The sequence below is a fragment of the Capra hircus genome, chromosome 22 (genome assembly GCF_001704415.2).
Source record: "Capra hircus breed San Clemente chromosome 22, ASM170441v1, whole genome shotgun sequence".
NCBI lineage: Eukaryota > Metazoa > Chordata > Mammalia > Artiodactyla > Bovidae > Capra > Capra hircus.
The window spans coordinates 57,045,277-57,061,265 of record NC_030829.1 but is presented as its reverse complement, the minus strand read 5'-3'; positions in this window follow the sequence as shown (position 1 = coordinate 57,061,265).

The window sequence follows — 15,989 nt, the reverse complement described above, 5'->3', positions numbered from 1 at the left end:
CTCTTTTCTTTTTGCTGATCTTTATTTCTTATAAAGAAACTGCATTTACTTGCAAATTAAAGAGAAGATAGAAAAGAAATCCACGATACTGTAGGGAGCTTAGGTAAGAGGAGACATTTTAAAATATGATAAACATGTAAATTTTTTTTGGCCATGCCCCACGGCATGGGGGAATCTGCGCCCCCTGCATTGGAAGCACTGAGTCTTAACCACTGGACCACCAAGGAGGACCCAAAACATGCTACCTTTTGATGAATAAAATATACGCACACTTTTCCATTGAATAGTTTCTTGAGTGTGGTTTGTGCTGAATTATCTCAAACTTTTGAGTTGTTAGAATCCAACCTTATTCCCAAGAAGACTACATAAAATGTGATATTTTCCTGCCCCCTTGTTAATTAAAGAACTAATCATGTTACAGTGTTGACCAGGTGTGACATACTGATTTCACTTTAAAAATACTTTCCAGGGAGCTGATTATGAAAACATAAGGAGGATAATGTGCTTCTTTCAATACTGAACCCAATTAATTTCAGTGACTCATAAATGCTAGGGTGAACAATTAGAATATTAAAGCTCCATTTGCTTAAGAAAGGAACTATTTTCCATGTTCTCAGTAGACTTTCAGTTGTCTTGAACATAAATTTCTCTCTCAGGTTAGAGAATTCACTGAAACTAAAGGAAAGTTCATCTCCAAGTGTTATTGAAAGTATATCCAACTATCAGGTGACAGATGGCTGGCTGAAGAAGAATTGATCACCCTGTAAGGAAAGAGAGGCAATGTCTTTGCAACCCCATGGACTATGCAGTCCATGGAATTCTCCAGGCCAGAATACTGGAGTGGGTAGCCTTTCCCTTCTCCAGGGGATCTTCCCAACCCAGGGATCGAACCCAGGTCTCCTGCACTACAGGCGGATTCTTTACCAGCTGAGCCACCAGGGAAGCCCAAGAATACTGTAGTGGCTATCCTTTCTCCAGCGGGTCTTCCTGACCCAGGAATTGAACTGGGGTCTTCTGCATTGCAGGTGGATTCTTCACCAGTTGAGCTACCAGGGAAGCCCAATGATTATCATAATAACTAATATTTATTGAACCCTTTCATGGACCACACAATTTGTTGAATTTCTCACAATACTGTGGGGCAGGTAATATTTTGACTTTTTTTGGGGGGGGGTGCGGTGTGGATCATTTTTAAAGTCTTTATTGAATTTGGTAAAATATTACTTATGTGGTTTTTACAAGGCATGTGGGATCTTATCTCCTTGACCCGGGATCCAACCGTCACCCGCTGCATTGGAAGGTGAAATCTTAACCACTGGACTGCCAGGGAAGTCCTCTGACACAGATACGTTTAATTCCCATTATACAGAAGGGGCAAACAAGGCTTAGAGAGGTTTAGTGACTTGACAAGTTCTTCCAGACGGTAAGTGATAGACATGACGCCCTAATCCAAGTCTATTTGGAGGGCCATAATCTTTAAGAATCCACCACTAAATTCTAACATGTCAAGGGGAGATTGTAAGATACAATCTCCAATGCTTATACATGCGGAAAGCAAAGTTTCGGATGATTCCTGGTCCGGTGTGATTTCTAATGCACCAAATGCCTTTTACTGAAATGGGCCCACATCTATAAAGCTGGTGAAATTGATCTGTTTGTAACACATAGGTGATTCCCTACTGGTATGACTTTGAGAGCCCTGGGAAGACTTTGTTTTCTCCAAGATAAGATTTCTCCTCCATTAGATGATCTCTGAGGTCCTACCATTAATTCCTCTAATTTAAGCCATTCTCCTGTTTTTCTTAAAATGCAGTTGCTCAAGCAGTCCATTGCCGGTGTGTGCACACTTTCCTGAGAGCAGATTTTAACTGGAGAGAGGGAACCAGGAGAGAGAAGATGAGCCGGCTGACATGAGTCCTGGGACAAGAGAAAGAAGAATGGGGAAAAACATGAAATGAAGGGAGGTGGGGTCGAGGATCCGGATGGCAAATCTCTCTAACTACTGTGCTAAAGAACTGCTTTCAACTAAAGGGGGACACTTAGGGCTTACATTCTTGTTTTGAAGGCGGATAAAGACGACACTGAGCAGACCCAATTTCTCACAATAAGATCACTTACAGATACAACGCGGATGTGGAGCACAGCTTCAAAGAGCTTGAAGACTTGGAGACTTAGTTGTTCTTGTGACCTTGAGCAAGTCACTCCACCCTGCTCCCACCCAGCTTTACTTTGAAGACTTTGCTGTAAGGTGGGGCAAGGAAGCAAGGGTCACTTGAGAACTGATTTGGCTGCTGAGCAGACATATTTTTGAAGCATTCGGAATCTCTCTTGGGTTCCTCCAAAAGCTTCTCCACTCTGGATAGGGGTCAAACAAGGTTGACATTCAGTTCAGCTCAGTTCAGTCGCTCTTTGCGACCCCATGGACTGCAGCATGCCAGGCCTCCTTGTCTATCACCAACTCCGAGAGTTTACTCAAACTCATGTCCATTGAGTCAGTGATGCCATCCCACCCTCTCATCTCCATTAAGCATTAAGCATGTTCAGTCACTCAGTCGTGTCCAACTCTTTGTGACCCCAGGCCACTCTGTCCATGGGATTTTCTGTGACTACTCTGTGACCCCAAGCCACTCTGTCCATGGGATTTTCCAGGCAACAGCACTGGAGTGGGTTGCCATTTTGTCCTTCTAGAGAGTTCTCAACTCACAATAGCCCCTCTGGTTCATTTCCCTCTCCTGCTTTTTGGTCATTAGTGGAGCAGACTCAGTTGTCTTTCAAATTCTTGTTTGGCCAGAGAAGCCCCTGCTAAGTTCCTTTTCCTGGAAGGGTCCTTTCTCACCTCTGGGTGAAGCAGCAGGAGAAAGAAACAGTTTATGTAATGGTGTGACTGCATGAATGCCTCAAACTCATTTTTCCTCCAATTACCACATTTTCTGACAGCTAGTTTGGAAGTTGCTAACCAAGAAAACGTTTTTCCAGCCAGAGAGCTTCCAGTTAGAGATACAAGTTTATCAGAGCATAACTTTAAAGAACACATTGAAAGAGAACTTCAGGTTTTAAAAGAGACACAATGAGTGCTTTTTCATGGATGACACAGAGTGGGAAGAGAATGACTCTAAGAAACCTATACTGTTGTTCAGTTGCTCAGTCATGTCTTTCTCTCTGCGACCTCACAGACTGTAGCATGCCAGGCTTCCCTGTCCTTCACTGTCTCCTGGAGTTTGCTCAGATTCATGTCCATTGAGTCAACGATGCCATCCAACCATCTCATCCTCTGTTTGCCCCCTTCTTCTCCTGCCCTCAATCTTTCCCAGCATCAGGGTCTTTTCAACGAGTTGGCTCTTTGCATCAGGTGGCCAAAGTATTGGAACTTCAGCTTCAACATCAGTCCTTCCAATAAATATTCAGAGTTGATTTCCTTTAGGATTGACTGGTTTGCTCTCCTTGCAGTCCAAGGGACTTGCAAGAGTCTTCTCCAACACCACAATTCAAAAGCATCAATTCTTCGGTGATTAGCTTTCTTTATGGTTCAGCTCCTACATCCTTACATGACTACTGGAAAAACCATAGCTTTGACTAGATGGACCTTTGTCAGCAAAGTGATGTCTCTGCTTTTTAAAATCCCGTCTAGGTTTGTCATTGGTAACTTGCCTGCTAAATTCCTTGAACATTTAATTTGTTAAATATGTGCTGCTTCTCAAAGGACTGGACGGAGAGACTCCTTCAGGAGAGCCTGCGGTGGGAAGCAGGGGTGACTGAAAGGCCTTGATGTTTACCCCTGGACCCACAATTGCATTTTGCTGAGGCCTCGTTTCCCCTAGACTGTTTCTAGGCAGTAACTGAGCAGGTGGGGGGTCAATATTGGACCAATACTCTATTGGTCAACTTTGGCTTAGTGACTCCCCAAAGGTCTGGCCCAAACGTTCTTAGAACTATGCTGCAGTCAGAGACTCTCCTAACCAGTCGTCTCTCCTTCCCTGGCTCTCTTCATAGGTCAGGCCTGCACTGCAGTCCGGGCTCTCCCTGTCCTACTCTTGCTCACTCCCCACCATTCTCCATGGGTGTTTCCCTAAGGAATCTCTTCTATGTCTAACCCCACTTGGTACACTTTTCAAAAGATGAACTAACATAAATAATAAAAAGGTTGGGGGTAAGTCTTGTATTTCACCTTAGAATTTCTACCCACCATAGACTGTTGTTCTTTAATTCAGTTTTTTCTTTCTTTATTTTTAATCTCCAGGAGAAAGACTAATTGACTTGGCTTGAGCCAGGTAAATCAATGAACTGTGGTCAAGAGAGTGAGTCACGTGAACACATGGCGGCCGTGTGGATGGATTATGGATTATTGGATTTTTCTCCAAGAAAAGGTTGGAGAAGAGGATACCGGATGATAATACAATAAAAAATTTCCACAGGGTCTTGAAGGCATTGCAGATTTTCAGAACTCTTTGGAAAATCCAAAATCAGAACTCTTTGGCAAAAAGGGTTGGAAAGAAGCATTTGTAAACCTAATCAGCTGGTGTCTTAACGGTGCTGACGATTGTCAACGCAAAGAGAAGCTTTATGGAAAATGCCCAGAGGATAACAGCGTCATTAATCTGGGCCAAGGGCCCTGGGATGGCGTGGGAAGGAGTTACAGGCAAATTTGTATCTTCTTCCCAATTCTGCCAGCCTTATCTGGGTTCCCTAGGGCAGGGGCAGTGATGGAGGTATTTAACAACTATAACGGCTATTCAGATAACAAATAATTTAGGAACCCTAAGGTCTAAATGCCAGGGGAGACACAAGATACAAAAATCTAGAAGGAGCCAGAGGCAGGGATCGAGATCCGGGAATGGAGCCAGGGGTTCAGGCCTGGGAGGCAGACAGATCAGAGAGCTTGCTTTTAAGGTCTGGCAGGAATATGATGAGTGGGTGGGATGGTCTTGTTGAAAAGTCCTGGGGTAGAATTGCCGATGCACAGGGTAAAATGCACACATTGAATTCTTACCGTGAGCTGAGCTGAGCCACAATGATAGGTTAGTGTCCCTGGAGCCTTAATGGAATTTTCCAGGAGAACTCAGGGCCAGAGAGCACCGCGTAGGGCAACAGAAATCTGTGATTCATGGATATCAGCGCTTCGGGAAATAAAATAACTACAGAAAGGGATTTGGGGTATTTGGATCTTGCTGAGCTAAAAGGAGGTGACTTTGTGACTGTCCGTGGAGTGCAGACGTAGCCCAACAGCAGACAAGCTGAAGGAGTCAGAGATCTAGCACTCTGCACTCCTCCTGGTTCTGGGCGACCACTAACTACGCTGTCACACCCACTCTCCTCTGAGCACATGCAAAGTGCCCTTCACGCATCTGCCGTGTGCCAGACACTGTCCTGAGCATTTGCTGTGCCCTTCCTCTTTGAACCTCAGAAAATCTGTGATCGTTCCCATTTCACGAGGAGAAACCTGAAGGTCATAGGATGAAGTCAAAGTCACACAGCTAGCACAAAACAGATCTGGACCTTGAATACCAAGTTCAAGTCCAGATTGAGCACCCTACTATACTCCCCCTCCACCCTTGCTTTTAATTTAAACTCTCTCAGTTATCAACTTTATTACTCATTTTCCCACATAAGGCTTTGATGCTCACAGTGGTCTTTTTAACTAATACCCAGAGTCTTATTGAGTATTATTTTAAATTAGTTTTTGTTTGTCCCCCTTTTTTTTGAGCTCAGTTTTGTTTTTTGTTTTTTTTAAACTGGGTAATACAGCCAAATGGTACAAAATTTAGAGACACAAAAGAGCATACAAGTGTTGTTTCCCCATTACCCAGCCTCTTATTATGATTACGTTTAGAAGTCATTTGTATTTTCTTTCTTTCACGTCTATTACCACCTTCGCTATAGAATTGTTTTTTTCCTTATTGATATGTATTATAGAAGCTTCTAATATATGAAGGGAACTAGTCCTATGCCTGTGGTATGAATTGCCAGTATTTTCCCAGTTTATCTTTTGCCTTTTGAAAATGTGAAGGTTTTTTCCATGGAGAAACATTGTGGCAGTCAAACCTGTCAATTTTTAAATTTTATGACTGGGATATGCCATTCTCAGACAGCTATACCTCACCCCAAGATTATAAAACAAAATTCCCTTGGTTTTCTTCTATTACTGTTCTGGGTTTGATCCACCTGAAAACTTTTTGCTATAATGAGATATGGATTCACTTTAAGTTTTTCATAATAACAAGCCAGTTATTCCAACAATGTTTGCTGAATAACCTTTGTTCCTTACTGATTTGAAATGCCCCATTTATTCTGTGCTAGATCTCTCAATATATTTACTTCTGAGCTTCATGTTATGGATATGCTTGTCTCCTGATGCAAGTACCACACTGTTTAAATTACTGCAGCTTAATATCATGTTTTAGTAGCTGGGAGACCCAGTCCCTTTCTTTCTACTCTTCCTTTCAGAATTCTCCTGGCTATTTCTGATTGTTTACTTTTCCATGTGAATTTCAGAATTCATCTCTCTACTTCTCCCCATCTCTAGGACCCTAAAAACTATTGTTTTTTTTTTTTCCTATTGGAATTGCACTAAATTTACAGATTAATTTAGGGAGAAATGACTTCTTTATGATTTGAGTCATCCTATTTAAGAAAAAGTTGTAACTTTCTGGGACTTTCCTGGCAGTCCAGTGGTTGAGAGTCTGATTTCCAGTGCAGGGGACATGGGTTCAATTCCTGGTCAAGGAACTAAGACCCTCCCCCCAGGCCACAGAGCAACTAAGCCCGTGTGCCACAACTATGGAGGCCAGGCATCACAATGAAAGATCCCGCATGACACAACTAAGATGCCACGAGCCACAGCCAAGACCTGATGCAGTCAAATAAATGAATAAATATGTTTTTTAAAAGATATAACTTTCTTTTTTTAAGTGTTCTTTGATGTCTCTCAGGAATGTTAATTTTTCAAATAGAATTTCAATGCATCTTGTTAAGTTAATGGATGGATCAGTTCAGTTGTTCAGTCGCTCACTCATGTCTGACTCTTTGTGACCCCATGGAATGCAGCATTCCAGGCCTCCCTGTCTATCACCAACTCCAGGAGTTTACTCAAACCCATGTCCATTGAGTTGGTGATGCCATCCAACCATCTCATTCTCTGCCGTCCCCTTTCCCTCCTGCCTTCAATCTTTCCCAGCATCAGGGTCTTTTCAAATGAGTTGGTTCTTTGCATCATGTGGCCAAAGTATTGGAGTTTCAGCTTCAGCATCAGTCCTTCCAATGAATAGTCAGGACTGGTTTCCTATAAGATGGACTGGTTGGATCTCCTTGAAGTCCAAGGGACTCTCAAGAATCTTCTTCAACATCGCAATTCAAAAGCATCAATTCTTCGGCAGTCAGCTTTCTTTATAGCCCAACTCTTGTAGCCATACATGACTACTGGAAAAACCATAGGTTTTACTTGATGGACCTTTGTTGACAAACTAATGTCTCTGCTTTTTAATATGCTGTCTAGGTTGGTCATAACTTTCCTTCCAAGGAGCAAGCATCTTTTAATTTCATGGCTGCCATCACCATCTGCAGTGATTTTGGAGGCCCCCCCCAAAAAGTCTGTCACTGTTTCCCCATCTATTTGCCATGGAGTGATGGGACCAGATGCCATGATCTTAGTTTTCTGAATGCTGAGTTTTAAGCCAATTTTTTCACTCTCCTTTTTCACTTTCATCAAGAGGCTCTTTAGTTCTTCTTCACTTTCTGCTGTAAGTGTGGTGTCATCTGCATATCTGAGGTTATTGATATTTCTCCCAGCAATCTTGATTCCAGCCCAGCGTTTCTCACGATGTACTCTGCACAGAAGTTAAATAAGCAGAGTGACAATATACAGCCTTGACGTACTCCTTTTCCTATTTGGAACCAGTCTGTTGTTCCATGTCCAGTTCTAACTGTTGCTTCCTGACCTGCATACAGATTTCGCAAGAGGCAGGTCAGATGGTCTGGTATTCCCTTCTCCTTAAGAATTTTCCACAGTTTTTTGTGATCCACACAGTCAAAGGTTTGGCATAGTCAATAAAGCAGGAATAGATGTTTTTCTGGAATTCTCTTGTTTTATCAATGATCCAATGGATGTTGGCAATTTGATCTCTGGTTCCTCTGCCTTTTCTAAATCCAGCTTGAACATGTGGAAGTTCACAGTTCATTTACTGCTGAAGCCTGGCTTGGAGAATTTTGAGCATTACTTTACTAGCATGTGAGATGAGTGCAATTGTGCGGTAGTTTGAGCATTCTTTTGCATTGCCTTTTTTGGGGATTGGAAAGAAAACTGACCTTTCCCAGTCCTGTGGCCACTGCTGAGTTTTCCAAATTTGCTGGCATATTGAGTGGATGGATAATCTACATTTTTATTGCTATTATAAATATCTTTTCCCCTTCCATCATATTTCCTAACTAGATGCCATTTTAGCTACAGTTGTAAATCTCCACTCTGGCAGTACTGCTGCAAGTTATCTTGGGAAACTTCACATCTGACTTGGGTTCCAGTTGTTGGAACTTGGCAACAACTCCAGTTGCCAACTCAGGTCCAGTTCCTTCCACCAGCCTATGGTCAAGACCCAGACCCTTTGGAATCTGAGGGTTCTGGCAAAGGGAATGCCCTACCCATACAGCTAAGTGCCTTTAGGATGGGAGCCATGGGTACTCAAATAAGTTGATGATGTTATGTATGTCATAAACAATTACAAATGTGTATGAATCCAATGCCTTTTCATCCTCTGGGACAGAGGAGAAGATAGCAAAGTAAAGTTTATGTTGCTTCAGTCTGAAACTGTTTGGATAAACTTATCTTTGGTGTCCTAACAATTGATCACCTGGAGGAAACTGAGGCAGTATTCAATATTACATGTTCTAAAGATGCAACACTATTTTTTCCTCAAATCACAAAAGGCAATAGGGTGTCAGGTGTCCTCCCAAGAAAACTGAATCAGTTTGGTATTGGAATTCGTCAATGTTCTTTAGTATTCTTGACCATCACTGGTATTTAATGAACATCTATTATCTATGTGCCATCTGGTGCTGGGAGTTGAGGACACAGAATGAATAAAGCTACAAGTGCCACCATCCAGTAGGGAAGATAGGCAGAAAGTCACTCTAATGAATAAGGACAAATATTCAATAGACTTATGTTCAACATGCCACAGGAATGTAGAGGAGGGGGTTGTGGAGTTTACTTGGGTTTGGGCTTCCCATGTGGCTCAGTTCAGTTCAGTTCAGTCGCTCAGTCATGTCTGACTCTCTGTGACCCCATGGACTGCAGCACGCCAGGTTTCCCTGTCCATCACCAACTCCCAGATCCTACTCAAACTCAAGTCCATTGCGTCGGTGATGCCATCCAACCATCTCATCCTCTGTCATCCCCTTTTTCTCTCGCCTTCAATCTTTCCCAGCATCAGGGTCTTTTCAAATGAGTTGGTTCTTCACATCAGGTGGCTAAAGTATTGGAGTTTCAGCTTCAGCACCAGTCCTTCCAATGAATATCCGGGATTGATGTCCTTTAGGATGGACTGGTTAGATCTCCTTGCAGTCCAAGGGACTCTCAAGAGTCTTCTCCAACACCACAGTTCAAAAGCATCAGTTCTTCGGTGCTCAACTTTCTTTATAGTCCAACTCTCATATCCATACATACCCTCGAGGCTCAGTGGTAAAGAATCTACCTGCCAAGCAGGAGATGTGGGTTCGATCCCTGGGTTGGGATCCCCTAGAGAAGGAAATGGCAACCCACTCCAGTATTATTGCCTGGGAAATCCCCTGGACAGAGGAGACTGGTGGACTATAGTCCAGGGTGTCCCAAAAGAGTCAGACTCGGCTGAGCGACTAAACAGCAACAGCGGTAGTCTGGCTTTTGAGCTAGGCCTTAAAAAGTGAGTAGTTAACCAGTTCGGCAAGGGTGGCAGAGGGTGCTAGGACCTCTGGGCTTTACCTGAGAGCTAGCACTGGTGGGGGCTGGGCCTGGCTCTTGCCCAGGGCAGGATGTCAGGGGTGGGAAAGGGGTGTCAGTGGCAGCTAATGTTCCCAGGAACAGTGCTCAAGCAATCTGGAGTGGGATAAATGCCCTAATCCTCACCCACCTAGTGGGACAGCTCCCAAATGTGTTCTCCAATACTGCTCAGTGGATTGGGCCTCAGTTGCTCAAAGGGTAACTTGCTCGCTAACACACATCTTCTCTGCTTCCTTCCCTTTCTGTCCTACTTGTCCACGTCCCCACTGGATCCTTTCCTGGGATCGCCTCTTCAACAATCTGCATGCTTACATGCTAAGTCGCTTCAGTCGTGTCTGACTGTGATCCCATGGACTGTAGCCCTTCAGGGTCCTCTGTCCCTGGGACTCTCCAGGCAGGAATATGGGCGTGGGTTGTCATTTGTGCTCAAACCCTAGTGTCATGGTGTGCGTCTGGGTAACTAACCCCATACAGCAAAGGATGGGCAGAGTGCATTCCTGCAAGGAAGAATAGTGTCAGCAAAGGCACAGAGGTATGACAAAGCATGACTTGTCTGGGGACCAGAAAGAAGTTAAATACTGTATGACTGTAGAGTCGTTCAAGGACGCTCAAGGGAGATGAGCTTGTCAGGCAGTGTGGAGAAACATGGGTGCCCAGGTACCTAGTGGCTTGACCCTTTGTGGAGAAAGGACGCGGGATTAGAATGAAATGTTTTAGAAGCTCAGGGGATGATTTGGTGGTGGGCAGGGGCACTGCCTGGGGGCTTCCCTGGGGGCGCAGAGGTAAGGAATCGGTTTACAATGCAGGATAGTCTGCCTGCAATGCAGGAGACGCAGCTTCGATCCCTGGGTCAGGAAGATTCCCCTGGAGAAGGAAATGACAACCCACTCCAGCATTCTAGCCTGGAGAATCCCGTGGACAGAGGAGCCTGGTGGACTATAGTGCTGGGGGCCGCAAAGGGTCAGACACAACTGAGCGACTAAACCACCAGCACCCGGGGCACTGCTTGGGGAGCAGCAAGGAAGAAGACCCTGCCCTCCTCTTCCTCTCCTCTCTCTGACGCTTTTGCCCAGGGCTCGGGGCTCCCAGCGCCAGCTCGGGGCTCCCAGCGCCAGCTCTGGGGCTCAGCACACTCCACCCCACGTGAGCGAACCTCCTGCCTTCCAGGAGAGATGCTGGCCGCCTCCCCCACCTGCGGCGCCGGCTGCGGTCGCCGAGGCTGCAGCGCAGGTAGCGGAGGTGGGCGGGGCGCCGCCTGCAGCCCCCACGCGCCGTTTCCAGGCCTGGGACGGCTGTCTGTCCCCAGCGGCGGCACAGACGGAATTTTCCTTTCTGCAGCTGCGCCTTCCCCGCCGCCTTCCCCACTCTCCGAATGCCGCGCTCATCCGAGGCCTCCTACTCAGGCGGTCATTGATATTCTCATCCTGTTGCTGGCTCCTGTCGATGGAGGATGAAGGAACGGGGAAGGGCTCTCAGACAGGCTGGGGGGACCAGGAGCCTTTCCTGTCTGCGTGGACACAGGGACAGGCGTTTCAGGCGAGCACGTGGTCCTAAGCAGATCTGTGCCTTATTTTCTTTTCCTTCTGTCTTTCCTTTTTCTTTCTTTTCCCTCTCCCTTCCTCCTAGGCCCTGAACTAGGCATTCCGGATTCAGAAATGACTCAGTTGAAACGTTTGCCCTCAGAAAGCTCCCAGTCGAATGAGGGAAACAGAACATGATGACCCAATACTTACAGTTTTGTGTGCTGAGTACTGTGATTGAATTCTTTATGTATTTCAAATATTAGTTGAATGATGAAGGAAAAAAATTGAATGAATGTTAGGGCAGGGAGCAGGGAGGTGTAGTCAGGGAAGGTTTCATAGAGACAGTGGTGTCTGAGCTCATTGGGAAGGGCTGGTTATAATCACTAGATCTTGCTAACTGCCGAGTACCTCACTAGGCCCTTTTAGCTGAATCCTCATGAGAAAACTGTGAGGCAGACAATCCTACTTTACAGAGGAAGAAAACCTCAGACAGACTGGATAACTGCCTGAGACCATAAAGGATTCCAGCACAGCTCTGTCTTCTGCAAAGCCTATGGTTGTCCACCAGGCCTGGGGAAGTATATCCCCAACAGAGGGAACAGCTTGAGCACAGGCTTGGGGGGCACACTATACATGACAGAGGAGCTTATTCTCTGAAACCCTTGGCTGTCACGCTCTCTAATATACTCAAGCACTTTCCAAAGCACTCACTGTGGCTTGCAGGAAAAGCAATTGGCAGGTGAGTGTTCAACACTTCTTCCTAGAGCTGGGAATTAGAGTCTGAATCTCAGCTCTTCTGTGATGGGCTGTGTGACCTTGGGGAAGTCCTTTCCCCTCTCTGAGCCTCTTTTCTCTCATTTGTTTAAATGACTCTGTGATTCTTACCCTGTAGAGTTGTAAGAATTCAAGGCAATGTGTGAAGCCTTGAATTAGTCTATCCATTCAAGGTGACTTTGGGATACCCAGGACTGGCTCTTGATGAAGGGTTTGGCTGAATCACCAGGCAAGGGGACTTTTAGATAATTGGATAGGGAATGCCTTCCATCTTCCAAGAAACGAGGGTGCTGGCAGACAGCCTGCTGCTAGCCTGCTTCAAATGGACCAGATGCTATTTTGGAGATGAGAAAAGACATTCTCTTGACAGTGGCAGTGTAGAGAAAAGATAAAAACCAAGAAATAGAAATACTGACTGACTCCTGATCAGGAATGGGAGACAAGCAAGCCAGCCAGGTGTCTCCAGCCCTTGAGAGGGCCTCTAGTCCTGGCAGTATCCTGCAGATGTTCACGGTGAAAGGGAGGGGATGGAGAGAGAATGCCGACGGGCTTTCAGGCTGAATCATATTCATGAAAATGACAGTCAAGTGTTTGACCTTGGACTATGACTCTGTTTTTCTCCAATCCCTGGAGCTGGTTGTTTTCAAGAGAAGAAGAAATGGGGCCATCTGCTCAGAGCTGGCCTTGGCACTGAGGAACCTTTCCCTGGGGACAGCCATGCAGGAACTCATACAATGTGGTGTCAAGGTGGGGGTGGGAAATGTTCTTCTCAATGTACAGATATTTACACTAAGGAGTAAGGCATTAATGCCTCATGCCATCTCACCAGTAAAGAAGAGGATGTCTTTTTTTTTTCTTTTCTGGCCCAAATCCTCAGGTTCTCAGCAGAGATATTATAACCATACTTTCAAAATAAAATCTTCACAGAGTCTATGAATTGCATCCTGACCTCTTCAAGAAATGGGAGACTCAAAAAAAAAAATTGACTGCAGAATATCACATAGCTATTAAGTGGTAAGCCACGGATTCAAATATTGGTCTGTTTCCAAATCGGAACATAAGTTTCATTACACTCTTTTTTTTTTTTTAAGAAACAATTGGTATCACGAACATGTACTTACCATGTGCCAGACACTGTATTGGGCACGTTTTATACATGATCTCTTAATTTTCTTCAGTAACTCAGCAAAGAATGATTAACCCCACTTTACAGATAAATAAACTGAATGTCATTAAAGAAATTCCAGGAGGCTGCCTGGCTAATAGGTGGCTGAGGCAAAGGATAAACCACTTGGATCTGACACTAACAATCTAATTGATCCACGGTCTGAGAGTGGTGGAGCAGGATGGGGAGTCAAGAACTGCCCACTATTTCTGTAAACAGCTCATTTACTGTCCTCTTGTAAATATCTCGTCCTACCACCTGGAAGGCACCTCCTTGAAGAGGAACTGTACCAGAGGTAGAGAGAGGGGGTTGCCTCCTGCGTGGACTTGGTACAGAAGGCTCAGCTCTGTCCCTGGGATGGGGTTAAATGCTAAGTGGAAGGGATGCTCTTTTACTTATCTGTGAAGTGGTGTGCAGATGCTGCCACAAAACAACCTCTGATGAATTCTCTGAATTTCCCAGGCAGGGAAAACCCACTCTGTGCTGCTCCTGCTTGCATGACAGAAACAGAAATGTTCCTCTATCACCATGGCAACAGCCAATACACCCGCATCCCACAAGAGGCCAGAGCTGCTCTGTGGGGAGCTGTGGTCCAAGCTTGGTGGGAGTAGGAGTGGGGTGTATGGGGGGGAGGGGTGTCTCATCAGCTAGATTCTTCTTGCTTGAGGCCAGCTTGTTCCTGGAGCAGGAATGTTTATACAGGATTCCGAGCCTCCTATGGCTGCAGGAATTTGGGCAAAAGGAGATGGTAGGGAAGCTGAGGAGAGTCCAAGAGGCCTATTATTTTTTTCTATGGCTTCCGATAAATGTGTTTAATAGGCAAGCTGCTGATGAATGCAGAATCTCATGGGCCTTGCACACAACCAGATCTGACTTACAGCTTTGTAACTTTTTAGTTCTAAGACCTCACGTTAGTTAGCGTACCCTCTCTGAAGTCTAATAGCTTCATTGGCAAAAGGGGGATATTTAACACTATTATGAGAGGTTAAATGAGATGATACGTGGGCAGTTTCTGGTATCCGGTCAGCATCTAATCAGTTTCAGTTATTATTATGTCCCCAGTACTGCCAGAGAGATGGAGACTTAGCGAGGGGACCATCTCTGACTCCCTTAAGTCAGGGGCAGACTTGGAATTAGAATTCATGCCACCTGTGTTGCTTCTGGGCGCGCCAGCTTCTCTCTCTTCCTAAAGCCATCTGCCAGTGTTTAGCCCCTGTCCCTGCATTCCCCGGCTCAGCCTGGTGACGTCAGGTGCTTACGTCCCCCTGTGGGGCCCCGCCCAGAGAATCTCACAGCACCAGACCTCGGGGATCACCCAGTTTAGCTCCCTCTCCTTCATCTTTTCCAGCCCAGGAAATAGAAGCCTGGAGACAGAAGTGAAGGTCCTTCTTCAAGGTCATCCAGAAAGGCAGAAGTTATTAGTTAAAGTGCTTGTTACCTTTATTTTGGCAGCTATAACTCAGCCCGGGAGTAGCTGCAGAGGTGCGCCTTGTGTCCTCTATGAATTCCCTTGGGTGTGTAACGTCGTGATACGTATATATGAGAGGAGGTCTTATTTTGCATTTTAGTTGTGCTAGTGGCAAACTCTATGATTCCCCTGGCATCAGAAATATTAATAGCTAACATTTGCACAGTGCTTTACAGCTGATAAAATACACTCACATACTTGATCTTATTTAGGCCTCCAAATAGTCCTTCAAGGTCGTTGTGATAATTATTGCCATTCTTCTACAGATCAGGAAACTGAGGCTGAGAGTGACTTCTTCAGGACACAGCTACCATGAGGCAGGTTTAGGAGTTGAACTTACATTTGTGAGATTCCTAAATACAGCAAAGTGGCCCAGCTGATGCGCCACCTTCAGAGAATTCATAGATGGGGACATGGCTGTCTTCTGCTCCGGGGTGGAGGAGGAGGGCATCCACAGGGCTGATGGTCACGAAGGCCTACTGGAATGCAGATGACAAACCCTCAGTTCAATCAGGTTCTCCGAATGACAGGTCACAAGATAGTATGGGAGGCAATCATGATGCCTCTTCCAGTAAAGCTTTGCTACCTTCAAAGTTTTCCCGTGTTATCTCATGAGAGGCCCAAGGAAGACCTGTTCCTTCCAGTTTCCAAAAGAGGCCCAGGTTGCTAAGCAGCTTGTTGAAAATTGCAAAGCCAGTGAGTGACAGAGCCAGGACAAGGACCTATTATACTTTCTGAACCCAAAGTCTACCTCGCCTTAGGGCAGCTGGGTCTGAATGGGGTCCCAGATGCTAAGGCATGAGGGAGGGACAAGGATAATACCTACGTTCCAACAAACTTCCGTGTTTCGGAGGAACCGAGACAGTGCACCAAGGTTTGCCTTTAAGCTCAGTTTTTTGAGCTGTGCCTGCAGAACACTCCTGTAGCCAGCCTGGCTGCCTGCGAGCCTTATCCACTGCACTGTTGCTCAAGGGGAAGAGAGAAATTCAAGAGGCGGTAAAGCATTTAAATTGGTTCCTGATTTTAGCAGGATTCTTTTCATCTGCCGTCGCCAGATGTTTGCTTGTGTTTACAATTCAGTGGGAAGATAAAGAT